Source organism: Lithobates pipiens, unplaced genomic scaffold (assembly GCF_037356315.1).
Source record: "Lithobates pipiens isolate NorthernLeopardFrog02 unplaced genomic scaffold, aLitPip1_a1.2 Scaffold_157, whole genome shotgun sequence".
NCBI classification, from domain to species: domain Eukaryota; kingdom Metazoa; phylum Chordata; class Amphibia; order Anura; family Ranidae; genus Lithobates; species Lithobates pipiens.
This window is the reverse complement of record NW_027507746.1, coordinates 3,994,445-4,010,684: the sequence shown is the minus strand read 5'-3', so window position 1 is coordinate 4,010,684 and position 16,240 is coordinate 3,994,445. Positions and strand designations below refer to the sequence as shown.

The following is a 16,240-nucleotide window of genomic DNA, read 5'->3' as shown; positions in this document are numbered from 1 at the left end:
GTGTGGGGGGGTATAAGTGCAGTGGTGGTGGTGTGTGTGTGGGGGGGTATAAGTGCAGTGGTGGTGGTGGTGTGTGTGTGGGGGGGGTATAAGTGCAGTGGTGGTGGTGTGTTTGGGGGGGTATAAGTGCAGTGGTGGTGGTGTGTTTGGGGGGGTATAAGTGCAGTGGTGGTGGTGTGTGTGTGGGGGGGTATAAGTGCAGTGGTGGTGGTGTGTTTGGGGGGGTATAAGTGCAGTGGTGGTGGTGTGTTTGGGGGGGTATAAGTGCAGTGGTGGTGGTGTGTGTGTGGGGGGTATAAGTGCAGTGGTGGTGGTGTGTGTGTGGGGGGTATAAGTGCAATGGTGGTGTCTGTGTGTGGGGGGTATAAGTGCAGTAGTGGTGGAGGGTATAAGTGCAGTGGTGGTGGTGAGTGAGGGGGGTAGCAGTAGTGGTGGTGAGTGAGGGGGGTAGCAGTGGCAGTAGTGGTGGTGAGTGAGGGGGGTATCAGTGACAGTGGTGGTGGTGGCGGTGAGTGAGGGGGGTATCAGTGGCAGTAGTGGTTGTGAGTGAGGGGGGTATCAGTGACAGTAGTGGTGATGGCGGTGTGGGGGGGTATCAGTGGCAGTAGTGGTGGTGTGTGTGGGGGGTATAAGTGCAGTGGTGGGGGTGTGTGTGGGGGGGTATAAGTGCAGTGGTGGTGGTGTGTGTGTGGGGGGGTATAAGTGCAGTGGTGGTGGTGGTGTGTGTGTGGGGGGGGTATAAGTGCAGTGGTGGTGGTGTGTTTGGGGGGGTATAAGTGCAGTGGTGGTGGTGTGTGTGTGGGGGGGGTATAAGTGCAGTGGTGGTGGTGTGTTTGGGGGGGTATAAGTGCAGTGGTGGTGGTGGTGTGTGTGTGGGGGGTATAAGTGCAGTGGTGGTGGTGTGTGTGTGGGGGGTATAAGTGCAGTGGTGGTGGTGTGTGTGTGTGTGTGGGGGGGGGGGTATAATTGCAGTGGTGGTGGTGTGTGTGTGTATGTGTGGGGGGTATAAGTGCAATGGTGGTGTGTGTGTGTGGGGGGGGTATAAGTGCAGTGGTGGTGGAGGGTATAAGTGCAGTGGTGGTGGAGGGTATAAGTGCAGTGGTGGTGGTGTGTTTGGGGGGGTATAAGTGCAGTGGTGGTGGTGTGTGTGTGGGGGGTATAAGTGCGGTGGTGTGTGTGTGTGGGGGGGTATAATTGCAGTGGTGGTGGTGTGTGTGTGTATGTGTGGGGGGTATAAGTGCAATGGTGGTGTGTGTGTGTGTGTGGGGGGGGTATAAGTGCAGTGGTGGTGGAGGGTATAAGTGCAGTGGTGGTGGTGGTGTGTGTGGGGAATCAGTGGCAGTGTTGATATTGAGAGATGGTGCTACTCACTTCCAGATCACTGGGTTCCCCCTCCTTGCTGTGAGTACGCTCGAGTGCAGGCGGAGCCGGAGAAGATGGGCGGGGACTGTGCCCGTGAGAGCACTGCAGGCGGAGCCAGAGAAGATGGGCGGGGACTGTGCTGTGCCCATGAGAGCACTGCAGGCGGAGCCGGAGAAGATGGGCGGGGACTGTGCTCCGGAGAGCACTGCAGGCGGAGCTGGAGAAGATGGGCGGGGACTGTGCCCGTGAATGCGGGAGGAGAGGGTGGGTGGAGCAGCTGGGGAGAATGGGCGGAGCAGACGGAGAGGATGGGCGGAGCAGAGGCAGACTCCCCGTAAATGACTAGATATAGATCTGGGGCAGCGGCGGGCCCCCTACAGTGGCGGAACTCAGGGGCCCAGTCGCAAGTGCGACTGGTGCGACCCTGATAATTCCGCCACTGCTTGAAGATGCTCTTTCACTGTACTTTCAAGTGCACTTGCAGTGCAAAGTGTATTTGCCTTTCATAAATAACCCCCCAATATTCAGTCGCCTGCTATCCCAACTTGATGATGCTGAGGAACTCTCAAAGCCACGCAAGGCCTCATTGTCTCTGCAATAAATCTTGTCCTGTGAGGGAAAAGTCCGGGTCCGGGTGGCTTTACCTCACATTTCTATTCTCATTTATTAGACTATCTTTCTCCAGTTATGGAAGAAGCATTCAATGGCAATATTTAAAAAAAAAGTCCCTTTATCATATTGCAGCAGTGCTTCCCATATACTGTCCAATATAAATTGTCAGTAGATAATAAAAGATGTGAACTGATAAAATAGATGCGTTGTTGCCATGAACTTAACTGGGGATTTTCCCAGGGACACCCTTAGAGCCCACATATTGTCGATAAATAAAGTGGGAAAAGACCCGAGCCTATGTGGGAGCTACAGACCCATCTCCTTTCTAAACCTGGACCTAAAACCATTTTCTAAAATCCTGGCCAACACCTGCAGTCCCTTGTACACTTAGACCAAGTAGGTTTCATCCCTTCCAGAGAGGCAAAGGACAATACCATTAAGGTGCTAAACCTGGTGCATAAGGCAAAGTCCTCTGGGACCCCCTGTATTTTTGTAAGTACCGACGTTGAAAAGGCCTTTGATCGGGTGAACTGGAACTTCATGTTCTCGGTCCTTTGTCACATAGGCCTAGGTGATCGAATGTTGAAATGGATAAGCAAGATTTATTCAAACACCTCAGCTCAGGTAAAGGCGAATGCGGTGCTCTCATCTCCCCTTGACATCGGGAATGGAACCAGACAGGGATGCCCCCTTTCGCCCCTCTTATTTGCTTTATCCCTGGAACCTTTTTTTTCCACAATTAGGCAAAATCCGGACATAACGGGACTCCAAAAGGGTAACTTTAACTGTAAGATATCAGCCTACGTGGATGATATGCTGTTCTCACTGACGAACCCTAGAATTTCCCTACCGAACCTCCTCCAGGAATTCCAGAGATACAGGAAGATTTCTCACCTAAAAATAAACTTCTCGAAGTCGGAGGCCATGGGGGTTGCAGTCCCCACACGGACCCTACTGGACCTAAATCCCAGCTTCCAATTTAAATGGTCTGACACGGCCCTCAAGTATTTAGGTACTTATATTCCACCGGACATCTCACACACGTTTTCGCTGAACTTCCCCCCCTGTAATCAAGAAACGTAGTCTACTTCATAAATGACACTCTGGCTTACACTCCTGGTTTGGGAGATGCAACCTAATTAAAATGAATATACTCCCCAAATTTACCTACCTTTTTCAAGCTCTCCCGGTCGAGATCCCGACCCCATTTTTCAGACATGCTCACTCCCTGCTCACCCAGTTTATATGGGCCCATTAAAAACCCAGACTTAAGCAATCACAATTGACACTACCTAAACATCAGGGAGGGTTAGCTCTTCCCGACCTACGACAATATTATATGGCCTCCCATCTTGGGCGAGTATTAGACTGGAACATCAACAAAGACGCTAAGCGCTGGGTACAATTAGAACAATTCCAATCCCGCATTCCGTTAAAAAGGGCCATGTGGTGTTATAGGGATTAACCCACAGAATTGAAGTCTCATGCCACCATAGGGATCTCATTGAAAGTTAGCCATCTGATTGCTGAACAAAATACAAATCACTTCTTTGACTTCTCCCCTATTTCCTATACTCGGTCATCCTAAATTCGAACCGGGGATTCACTCCTTGGAGTACAACCCTCTTAGAAACTCTAATCTAGATCATGCATCCTCATTCGTCATTGATGGAAAATGGCCCTCCATATCGACCCTGACCGATCCAACAGGAATATTTCACCTGCCTTTCTGGAGAGCGGCACAACTGCATCATTTCCTCCACTCAGTCCCCAATCCTCAAAATTTTGCTCGCCAACAGACCGAGTTTGAGAACCTATACACGAGCAAGGGCCCCTTAGCCCACTTCCTTTCCCAAACATATGTTCTCCTGAATACACCACCAGAACACCCACATTTACTCTGTTTATCCAACTGGGAGAAAGACCTTGCCTGCTCATTTTCTCTGGCACAGAAACAGCCAGGCATGTACTGGCCATAGGGACTATAGGGAGTTTCCCGGTGGGCCGATGGCTCAGTGGGCCGGTTTCAGCGACAGCCAGTGGCATCGCTGGGGGACGACGACTTTTGGGGCAATAGCCCTGAATCTGGGGCCTATAGCCCCGAGTCAGTCCAGGAGTCCCCAACCACAGGGTCCCAGCCCACTACCCGCCCTCTTTCTGGTGACCCTGATGTAAGGAGGGGCTCTCTGGGGACCCTGATGTAAGCCGGAGGCTCTCTGGGGAACCTGATGTAGGAAAGAGGCTCTCTGTGGACCCGGATGTAAGGGGGGGCTCTGTGGGGACCCTGATGTAAGGCGGATGATCTCTGGGGACTCTGATGTAAGAGGGGCTCTCTGGGGACCCTGATATAAGGGGAGGCTCTCTGGGGAACCTGATGTAGGAAAGAGGCTCTCTGTGGACCCGGATGTAAGGGGGGGGGGCTCTGTGGGGACCCTGATGTAAGGAGGATGATCTCTGGGGACTCTGATGTAAGAGGGGCTCTCTGGGGACCCTGATGTAAGGGGAGGCTCTCTGGGGATCCTGATGTAAGGCGAGGCTCTCTGGGGACCCTGATGTAAGGAGGGGGCTCTCTGGGGACCCTGATGTAAGGAGGGGGCTCTCTGGGGACCCTGATGTAAGGAGGGGGCTCTCTGGGGACCCTGATGTAAGGGGAGGCTCTCTGGGGACCCTGATGTAAGGGGAGGCTCTTTGGAGACCCTGATGTAAGGAGGGGGCTCTCTGGGGACCCTGATGTAAGGGGAGGCTCTCTGGGGACCCTGATGTAAGGGGAGGCTCTCTGGGGACCCTGATGTAAGGGGAGGCTCTTTGGAGACCCTGATGTAAAGAGGGGGCTCTCTGGGGACCCTGATGTAAGGAGGGGGCTCTCTGGGGACCCTGATGTAAGGAGGGGGCTCTCTGGGGACCCTGATGTAAGGAGGGGGCTCTCTGGGGACCCTGATGTAAGGGGAGGCTCTCTGGGGACCCTGATGTAAGGGGAGGCTCTCTGGGGACCCTGATGTAAGGGGAGGCTCTCTGGGGACCCTGATGTAAGGGGAGGCTCTCTTGGGACCCTGATGTAAGGGGGGCTCTCTAGTGGCCTTTTTGCACACTTGCGTACAGTTTATATACTGTTTTTTGCGTGTTTGCAAAATTAAAGTGGGCCGGTCTGCATTAAGTCCAGGGCCAAATTTTTGTCCCAGTCCAGCCCTGGAAACAGCGTATATTCTCACCTAAAGCTCTTAAATCCTCGTTATGCACTGAAATACAAGAGACAAATTTCAAACTTCTCACCCGTTGGTACTTGACACCATAGAGACTGCATAAAATCTTCCCCTCCTCCTCCAACTGATGCTGGCGGTGTGGAGTAGAAGAGGGCACACACTGATCAGTCTTTTGGTCCTGTCCCAGACTAATGGACTTTTGGAAAGAGGTCAGAAGCAAACACAAAAATGTACAGAATTCCACATCCCGGAAGAAGCTGCCTTCTTCCTCCTGCACCATTCACAGATTCCCATTAAGAAGTACAAAAAAAAAAAAAAAAAATCGCTTTTAAGGCACTTATTAAATGCAGCATAGTCCTGCATTCCTCTTCACTGGAAACAATGATCTCCCCCTTCCATTACCCATTGTATTAGGAAAATAGAAGACATTGAGAAAATGGAAGACTTTATTCTTACGGCGCAAAATAAACAAGGACGCCGCCTACTGTCGATCTAGTGACCTGTACCTTGCTTGTTAGGTCCCCTGGGCCTTGACTGCCATCGTGTCTCATCCTCTTACCTGTACTTCCTTCCCCCCTCTTCTCTGCCTTCCCCCTTTTTTCTTTACCCTCTTCTCCCCCCTCTCTTCTCAGAAAAAGTGAAAAAGTTGCGAGTGACGGCCCCCACCCCCGCCCCATCTAGGATGGATTATATTGGGAGTTTTATGACCCCGGATCTTGATACGGTATTTTACCTGTTATTTAAATCAAGAAAAAACAATCAGCGCTCACATGTATAATACAAAACAAACTAATTGCAAACTGAACACCTAAAGGAGCAATACAAAAAACACCTTAATAACACATCAATTAATATAAATGGTGCAGCACAAAATACAAAAGTCCACACGTATTGGTCATATATGACAACAGAAGAGCATGTAGAGCGGGAACACCACGTGGAAAGACCGCTAATTGCTTGTTTGTGGCACTCCTTCCACCAGTAGGAATAAACTCTTACCAGCTCTGATCACCGCTCGTATAATCACAGTGGGAACCAATCAGTGGATACCGTGGACTGGATGTCCTCTGGCACCCATAGATTACACCATTACTAGTAGTTGGATGTAGGCTTCAGTCTTATATAGGGATGGCCGAACTGTTCGCCCGGCGGTCTTTTCGCTGCAAATTTTGCCCGATTGGCGGACTATTGCGGCTGTTCGCCCAGCGGACATATGTGTTTACAGTGTGAAAGAACTTTGACCTATGATGAGACATCCATCATGGGGTACAGGACAGCCAATTGAGACATTTCAGCACATGGACAATTGGACATTCCCCCACCTTATAAATAGACCTGATCTGGCTGCCATTTTACATTCTGTCTTATTTCAGTGTAGGGACAGGATGCTGTGTGAAGCAGGGAGAGACAAATCGCTAGCTATTAGGTCCACAAACGTTCTTTTAAGGACTGGTATAGGTGTAGTACAGTATATAGGGTTCATTGCACTGCTGTGCTGGTGATTGCAGCTGCCTGTCTTTTGTCAGTGCAGGGAGGGACAGAACGCTGTGTGCAGCAGAGACAGTCAGTTTAATCACTAGCTATTACTATTAGGTCCACAAAGGTCCTTTTAAGGACTGGTATAGGTGTACAGTATATAGGGTTCAGTGCACTGCTATGTTGGTGATTGCAGCAGCCTGTCTTTTGTCAGTGCAGGGAGGGACAGGACGCTGTGTGCAACAGGGACAGTCAGTTTAATCACTAGCTAGCTATTACTATTAGGTCCACAAAGGTCCTTTTAAGGACTGGTATAGGTGTACAGTATATAGGGTTGTACACGTATAATATACTTTCTTCCAAATATAGAAAAACATATTATACTTGACTGCTGCCCTATTCTGCAGCAGTCCTTTATCAGTGTAGGGACTGAGGTACAGTCTGCAAATCACTAGCTACTTGGTCCACAAAGGTCATTGTTAGGTTGACTATTTGGTGTGCAGTATATAGGTGTGTAATACACGTATAAAATACTTGCACATATAGAAAGCATAGTATAGTGCATTTCCACTGTGCAGCATTGTGACTGCTAAGCGGTTCTGCAGCGATACTACAAAGAGTGACAAACACAATAAAAAAAAAGTATTATAACTGGTGTGATAGACCAGTGGCCCCCAAAAACAACAGATTGAAGCGGGGTGTTATATACCTTCTTCCACATACTTACTGCACTTCTCTAGAGACTTTTGTCGCAGGGTCATTTAAAAAATGACAGGCAGAGGAAGAGGCAGGCCCTTCCGCAGGGGTGGTAGGGGTAGGGCAGGAGCAACAGACTTGAGCCAAAGTGGCAAATTGCAGAAGGTGCGTGCAATTACGTCAAAGGAAGCACCAGACTTGGTTGAGTGGCTCACTCAGCCTTACTCTTCTGCACCCTCCTCATCCTCTCGATCTGCACCCTCTTCTTCACTCTCTGCTATGTGCACCCCCAAAGACACTACCACCAACAACACCACCACCACCACATACCTTCCGCTTGAGTCACAGGAATTATTTTCTGATCCATATCAAGAGGACATTTCTGATGCGCAGCCACTCTTGGTATTGGATCAGGAAGAGGAGGTAGCAACAACCGCTACTCAGCAGTCTGACGACAGTACCCAGATCAGCCCAAGGAGGAGGTTGGTCCCTGGTGTTGCTGCCTACTCCGAGATCTCTAATTATAGCGGTGGGGAAGGTGACATCGATGATGACGTGTCTAGTGATGTCACGTGGGTGCCCACAAGAGAGGAAGAGGAGGGGAGTTCAGAGGGAGATATGGACCAGCAGATAGGGAGGAGAAGCAGGAAGAACTTACATTGCACAGGAGGGACAAAGCAGAATGCAAATGTATCAGGAGCAAGGCATCAACCATGTATGGTCACATCTGGCGCTCCCAGGACTCTGGCACATGGCTCTGCAGTGTGGGCTTTTTTTAACGTGACAATAATGACAATAGTGTTGCCATCTGCAATCTTTGCAATCAATGCATAAGTCACGGTAAGCCCAACACTCACCTAGAGATGACCGCCTTAAGAAGGCACATGAGCAGCCATCACCGAGCTCAGTGGGAGTAACGGAACACACAAAGCCACACTCCAGGCTCTCACCATCCAGCCTCGTCTTCTACTTGCCTTCTCCTCTCTTCTCACAATTGTCCTCCACTCCACCTTCTATCATGCCGTCCTCACGTTTTGCTGCAAAAAGGCAGGCTTCTGTGGGCCAAATGTTCGAGCGTAAAAAAAATGATGACGCCGGATAACCCTCTTGCCCAACGGTTGACGGCTGGCTTGCAGAACTCATAGCCCGCCAACTACTGTCATATAAATTGGTGGACTCGGAGGCCTTTCGAAAATTTGTGGCCATTGGAACACCGCAATGGAAGGTCCCAGGAAGGAAGTATTTCTCACAGAAGAGGATCCCAGAGCTATATGGCCATGTTCAGCGGCAAGTGAATGTATCTCTGGCACACAGTGTCCGTGAGAATATACATCTGTCCACAGACACGTGGTCTAGCAAACACGGGCAGGGAAGGTATATCACTTTTACTGACCACTGGGTGAACCTTCTGACGGCTGTCAAGCATGTAACCCGTGGCACCCGTGTAGATTTGGTTTTACCGACACGGATTGCATGCAGGCCTGCCTCTTCTTCTCCTCCTCCTACTCCATCCTCCTCCCTCTCCTCCTCGGCTGACTCCTCCTTTTCCGCTGCTAGCGTCTCTTCCGCTGCGCCGCCCAAGCTCCCAGAACCTATTCGACATGACAGGTGAGATGTTGCCATGCCGTGCTGCATCTGTTGTGCCTGGAAGCCAAGAGCCATACTGGCCCGGCACTCCTTTCAGCTTTGGGTTCACAGGCAGATCAGTGGCCAACACTGCTCAATTTGACTGTTGGTAAAGTGGTGTGTGAGAATGGTGCCAATCTGCTTAGCGCATTGAAACAGGGCAAAATTATGCACGTGCCATGCATGGCACACGTCTTAAACTTGGTCGTGCAGCGATTCATTGTCAAATACCCTGGGGTCCAGGACATCTTGCGGCAGGCAAGGAAAATCTTGGCCCATTTCAGAAGATCTTACACGGCCATGGCTTGCCTTGCTGACATTCAGCGGCGACACAATCTGCTGGTCAGATGTCTTATTTGCGATTGCCTGACGCAATGGAACTCAACCTTCTATATGCTTGATAGGCTGCTCCAGCAGAAACGTGCAGTTAACGTCTACCTGTATGAACTCTGCGGCAGAACAGGTTCTGGGGAGCTGGGTTTTTTTTCACCGCGCCAGTGGCTGCTCATGCACGATGCATGCAGACTTCTGCAGCCATTTGATGAGATCACCAAACTGGTCAGTCGCAGCCATGGCGTCATCAGTGACATGGTACCTTATGCCTTCTTTATGGAGCGTGCATTGCGTTGTGTCATTGATCAAGCCGTGGAGGAGCAGGAGCAAGAAGATGAGGAGGTCGCAATGCTGGATGAATTCCCAGGGGGGCTACTCTATCTGAGACAAGTCAACAATAGGAGTCTGAAGAGGAGTCAGAGGAGGATGGTGCTGGGGCGGATGAGGAGGAGCAAGAAGAGCATGCTTTAAACCTTTCTGAGATCCCCGTTGTTGTGCATGGATGGGGAGAGGAGAACAAGGAGGGCGACATTATCCTGGATGATGAGCAGGAGCCAGGCCACCACACCGCTTCCAGTTTAGTGCAAATGGTGGGCCTTCATGCTCCAGTGTTTTAACAGGGACCCCCGTATAAAAAGCATAAGGGTCAAGGACCAGTACTGGGTGGCAACGTACTTAGACCCCCTGGTACAAACACAAAATTGCAGAAATGTTACCACCATCACAGAGGGCTGTCAGAATGGAGCACTTCCAGGCCTTGCTTCGAGAAATGCTGCATTCTGCTTTTGCGTGCGCTGGCAGAGGAGCAATTCCCACTCCCAGAGAAAGAGTTGTGGGTACCATTCACATAGCGCCTGCAAGAAGAGAGCGGTTTGAAGATGTGTTGGTGACTTCTGATATGAGGTCAGCCCAATTTCAGTCGGCCCAATGACAGGTGTCATCCAGATCCAGCATCAGGGAACGCCTAGACTAACAAGTGTCCAACTATACCGGGTTAACGGCCAATGTGGACGCTCTGAGGAGTGATGAACCCCTGGACTACTGGGTGGGCAGGCTTGACCTCTGGCCAGAGCTTGCCCAATTTGCAATGGAACTGTTGGCTTGCCCCTCGTCCAGTGGCCTGTCCGAAAGGACATTCAGCGCAGCAGGGGGATCGTGACCGATAAGCACACTCACCTAGCTCACGACAGTGTTGACTACCTCACATTTCTGAAAATGAATGAGGCATGAATCTCGGAGGAATTCAACACACGTCTCGTGCTGGTGTCAGTGCTCTATATCAAAGTGCTGGTGTGGTGTCAGTGCTCTATATCACAGTGCTAGTGTCAGTGCTCTATATCACGTTGCTGGTGTCAGTGCTCTATATCACGTTGCTGGTGTCAGTGCACTCTATCACAGTGCTGGTGTCAGTGCTCTATATCACAGTGCTGGTGTCAGTGCACTCTATCACGGTGCTGGTGTCAGTGCACTCTATCACGGTGCTGGTGTCAGTGCTCTATATCACAGTGCTGGTGTCAGTGCACTCTATCACAGTGCTGGTGTCAGTGCTCTATATCACGGTGCTGGTGTCAGTGCTCTATATCACGGTGGTGGTGTCAGTGCTCTATATCTCGGTGCTGGTGTTAGTGCTCTCTATCTCAGTGCTGGTGTCAGTGCTCTCTCTCTCTGTGCTGGTGTCAGTGCTCTCTATCATGGTGCTGGTGTCAGTGTTCTATATCACGGTGCTGGTGATCATCTTCTGCACCCTCTTCATAGCCTACCCTGACCTTTCCTCTCCTCCATGGCCTTCATGCGCTCCTGAGTCCTGAATTGTCAAAATTTCACATATAAAAAAGAATGCTTGTAGTTGTCGATCCCAGATTCACCTTATACATGTGTTATGTCAGTGGCCATGTGGTGGGACTATGTGTGCACAGCTAGTAATTATTTTGTGGCTGGAAATATGACCTGTAGGTTTTTAAAGTTTGCCTGCCATTGAAAATGGGGCCCGCCGCAAACTTTGTGGTTTGCAAACTTTCGGCTACGTTCACGGTTCACGAAACGTCCCGTCGGAAGTTCGTCCATCTCTAGTCTTATATACCTTCCTTGACACATTTAGATCAGGTTGGGTTTGTCCCTGGTAGAGAGGTCAGGGACAACACCACCCAAACAATCACTCTCATTGGTTATGTTAGTAAAAAAACATTTCCTTTCTGTGTCTTCTCACAATTGATGTGGAGAAGGCTTTTGATTGTGTCTCGTGGGATTTTATCTCAGCCTCCCTTACACAGATTAGTAGACCATCGGACTTGTTAAATAAAATATTGTCTCTCTATGAAACCCTCATCGGCTGGAGTTAGGATTAATGGTATCCGCTCTGATTCCCTTCATATACATAATGGCACTCGCCCAGGGTGCCCGCTCTCACCCTTACTTATAGGGCTTCCAATAGGGCGATGTGAGATTAAGCTGAGTTTATATGCAGATTATCTATTATTACAGATATCAAACCCCTCAGTGACATTTCCAGCACTCAGACATGAATTTACACACTTTGGACATCATAGTAATTGTAAGGTAAAGGTACATAAGACCGAGGTCTTCAATGTCTCTATATCAGATTCTACCATTGTCAGTTTATGTAAATCCTTTCCTTTTATATGGAAACCAAAAGTCATCAAGTATTTAGGAATACAAATTCCATCCAAGCGAGACGATCTTCATGACCTCAACTATAAACCTCTTTCATCATTTGTAAACTTAAGGAATGGTGACTCAGACATTCCTGGTTCAGGCGGACGGCATTATTAAAAAATAGATATTTTACCACAAATTCTTTATGTTTTCCAAACAGTCCCCACAGACCCTCCACAGACCCCCCACAGACCCTCCACAGACCCCTCCACAGACCCCCCACAGGACTTTTATAGTTCAGTAAGATCTTTATTTTGTGATATACATGGGCTGACTCCCCAGCCGGGATCAAATACAATATCCTCACTAGGCTTAAATCTTTGGGAAGGGCGAGCTTACCCCATTTGGGTTACTATCACAAGGCAATACACCTTACCAATACTTTGGATTGGTTTCATAATTCCTCTGGGAAACTATTGGTTCAAATAGAGGAAGAGTTGTCCTCTTCTCCTCTTACATCTCTATTGTGGACTTTGCCTTCTTTATGATCAGGAAGGGGCTTTATATCTCTGGGTGTCTCATTGGCTCGTAGAGTTTGGGACCAAATTCAGTGCTGAATTCTATTTCATATACTTTTGAGTTCTACACCAGATTGGTATTGTTATATGATTGGTGGGAGGAGGTATTCCCCTCCCATCCTGACCCCTATACAATTTGTGATTTTAGTATTTGTAGTGGTTCTTTCACTCGGTTTCTTTGCAATTATTGCTATTCTCTAATAAAAAAAAAAATATATTGTTACATATATAAAAAAAGAAGGAAAAGAAGAATGATTGGTGTCTCACCTTGTTAGATCTGTCCATACATCCTCAGATTGTTTGTTCTCTTCCGACAATAAAGAGATCTGAAAATAGTTCTAGTGAGCAAAGATGTTTTTCTGCCTCGGAGGTGGAGAGGTGGGGGAGGGGGATTCTAGTAACATATCACCCCTCCACCCGTATAGACTATTCAGACATTCTTATTCTCTAACACAACACAACACTGAGCGTGTCCACATTCCTCATCTTGTATAATGAGCTGAACATGTCTCATCCAGAGGCTTGTCATACATTATACAATTTTCTTATTTAATTTCCTTAAGATTTACCTTCAACTATGTAGTGCAAGGGCCAGTCTGATTACATGCAAATGTAAAGTCTTTAGGTGTGACTGTGTGGCAATGCAAATGTTCTACATAGCTCCCGGCATGACAGGTCAGGTAGAGGGCCCTTTGGCAGAATTTTGCTTAGGGCCCCAGGGAGGTCAGGATTTGCACTGAGTGTAATGAAGCAGAATGAGAGTGTAACCCGCACATTTTCAACACAACAATCAACAAAACCTACCCCAAAACTTCCTTAATCCTTACTCTTACTAGAATTCCCTTTCATCTCTATCTGTTCCTTACTTTCAGGTAACTAACCTACACTAGTATAGAACTTCCTAAAGGTAACACGAAGGGACACCTGCATAGTTGCCAACTGTCCTGAATTTTGCGGGACATTCCCGCGATTAGGACATTTGTCCCGAATTAATTTTGTCCCGGGAAATGTCCCGCGAAATTCGGTTTGTCCCGGGAAATTGAATTTCCTGTTTTTTTGCCGCCGACGGAGATGTTGTCTCCGCCGGCCGCCATTTTTAAGAAGACCAGAAGTTGGTCTACACCTGTGGCGCCGCCCACCCCTGCTGCTAGTGTGTGTTTGTGTCAGTGAGTGTAAAGGGCGGTGGGCGGTGCCACAGTCATCTGCGTGTGGCAACGCCGGCATGTCGGGGGCCAGTCTACAATGTGGATGTCGGGGCGGGGGCCAGTCAGATGTTGGGGACCAGTCGGATGTCGGGGGCCAGTCACAGACAGTCATGGTATGTGGATGTCGGGGGCCAGTCTGTGAATGTGGGGGCCAGTGACAGTCATGGTATGTGAATGTGGGGGCCAGTGGTATGTCGGGGGCCAGTCTGTGAATGTGGGGGCCAGTCTGTTAATGTGGGGGCCAGTCTGTGGATGTGGGGGCCAGTGGTATGTCGGGGGCCAGTCTGTGAATTTGGGGGCCAGTGGTATGTCTGGGGCCAGTCTGTGAATGTGGGGGCCAGTCTGTGAATGTGGGGTCCAGTCTGTGGATGTGGGGGCCAGTCTGTGGATGTGGGGGCCAGTGGTATGTCGGGGGCCAGTCTGTGATTGTGGGGGCCAGTCTGTGGATGTCGGGGGCCAGTCTGTGGATGTCGGGGGCCAGTCTGTGGATGTCGGGGGCCAGTCTGTGGATGTGGGGGGCCAGTCTGTGGATGTCGGGGGCCAGTGGTATGTTGGGGGCCAGTCTGGAGATGTGGGGTCGGTCTGTAAAGTATGTTGGGGCAGGTCTGTGCAGGATGTGGGGGGGGGCAGTCTGTGGATGTCAGAGGGGCACCAGATGTAAGGAGGGGCTCCGCTGATGGACACAGATTTGAGGAAGGTACCTCTGATGTGGCACCTGATGTAAGGATAGACTCCGCTTGGGACACCTGATGGCATCTGGTGGAAGGCAACGTGGCTAGTGACACACTCAGGGCTCCCACTGATTCTGCATTATGGTGAGTTGAATGATTTCATTTTATATTACAATGCAATAATAGAAATAATGCGCTTCAATCATCCTGACACCATAAGCGCCGGGATGATTGAAGCGCCAACACCAGGTATTTGGAGTATCTTTATCTGCTGATTGTCAAACTCTGGAAAACACATATTGCTATTGTGGTGTAGGGTCGGGGGGCTGCTGTCCCTCCTTTCCCTCTCCCCCTTCCCTCTCTCCATCCCCCTCCTTTCCCTCTCCATCCCGCATTCATCTCAGACTCTAACCACACCCCTTTGAGCCACGCCCCATGTAAGCCACGGGCACTATTTTACGTAAACCACGCCCATTTTTTGCCGCGGCCTGTGCCACACCTATAAACGCATGCCCGCCCCCTAATTATACCACGACTCCGCCCCCTGCCAAAAAAGTGTCCCGAATTTTTTTTTACAATGTTGCCAACTATGCACCTGCATAGGTCCTCATTCAACAACTTATGTGTAAATCAGCCACAGCCTTTCACAATCCATAGAAATGTTAAGTGATGTACGTTTATTGAGTCATAGATGTTCTGCTACTTTTCCTGAGTTGAATGTTAAGGAAGCCAAGACTCTCACACCTACAATCATGCCAATATACAATTAATATCCATACATGATTACTGTGCATGACTGTAAATCTACCTGTACTAATGTTGAAGTCAAATAAACTTTAAATGTTTATAAAAAAGGAAAGAATGTGCTTCAATCATCCTGACACCATAACAACCATGGTGCCATGATAATTGAAGCACCAATACCAGGTGTTTGGAGTACCTTTATCTGCTGATTGTTAAACTTTCTGGAACACACACATTTCTATTGTGGTGTAGGATCCGGGCCTGCTGTCCCTCCATCCCTCTTTCTTTTACTTCCTTCTCTCTCCTTCCCTCCCCGATTCTCTTTCTTTCTTTCTCCCTCCATTCCTCATTCATCTCAGACTTGAATACTCAGAAAGGTTCAACAGAGAGTGGGCGTGTCTGGACGGCAACAAGGAAAGTCGCTTTGGCGCTGTGCTCCGCCGATCGTCACCGAATCCACAGCCATCCTTCACTGTGGTCTGGTCTTTCTGCCCACAAACACCTCATCCTCATCACTGGGCCCCTCTGTACTGCCCCATACGAGTATTGCCGTTTTTTGTTGCCCACAGTCCGCTCTATCCGGCCCATTGCGGGGTCCATCGGCAGTCTGCCATCTTGAGGCCACATCTGTCGGGAGCCGATCCATCGTCGGAGAACGGACACACGGAGAAGGCATCTCCAGCCGCCAGGACTTTGGAAATGGGCGCCGCTTCCTGGATCATTACACTGGCCTACTTCATCCTGGTGAGTCCCCTGAGGGGTTGTGAATGGAACCCCCCTGGATATTCTCCCCACTGGGTGGGCGCTGTGTTTCTGGGCCATGGAGAGGCTGAGAGCTGAGTGAGCCCTGGAAAAATCCCCCAATACTGAGCCGGAGATTATCTAGTTACAGCTCTTTCTAGGAAAGGTCCTGGCTCCGGCCTACTCCGGAGGTCAGCGGCCATCTTGCTACACCCAACACTCCATATCTGCCATCATCACAGCCTGCCAGAATGAGGTGGAGTAAAACAACTATCAAATATCAATATGTGATCCACCACCATTACCCATCATGATTTTTAAATGAATTTAAGGGCCCATCTGCTCCCCATGACCCCATCAACGCTACACTAGCTTCTCTAAGC

The 16,240-nt window shown here is 49.4% G+C and overlaps 1 protein-coding gene across 9 annotated transcripts in view; it reads right to left on the bottom strand.

Moving 5' to 3' along the window:
* Window positions 1–16,240, bottom strand: part of LOC143981454 (NACHT, LRR and PYD domains-containing protein 3-like) — a 176,944-nt gene that overhangs the window by 149,691 nt on the left and 11,013 nt on the right. The window contains exon 1 of one of the 9 annotated variants that reach the window (XM_077479303.1): window positions 12,764–12,817. The exons of the other annotated variants lie outside the window; for them this stretch is intronic. The gene's annotated coding sequence lies outside the window, so the exon portion shown is untranslated. Of the gene's footprint in view, window positions 1–12,763; window positions 12,818–16,240 lie in introns of those variants that run through there. 9 annotated transcript variants of the gene reach the window in all.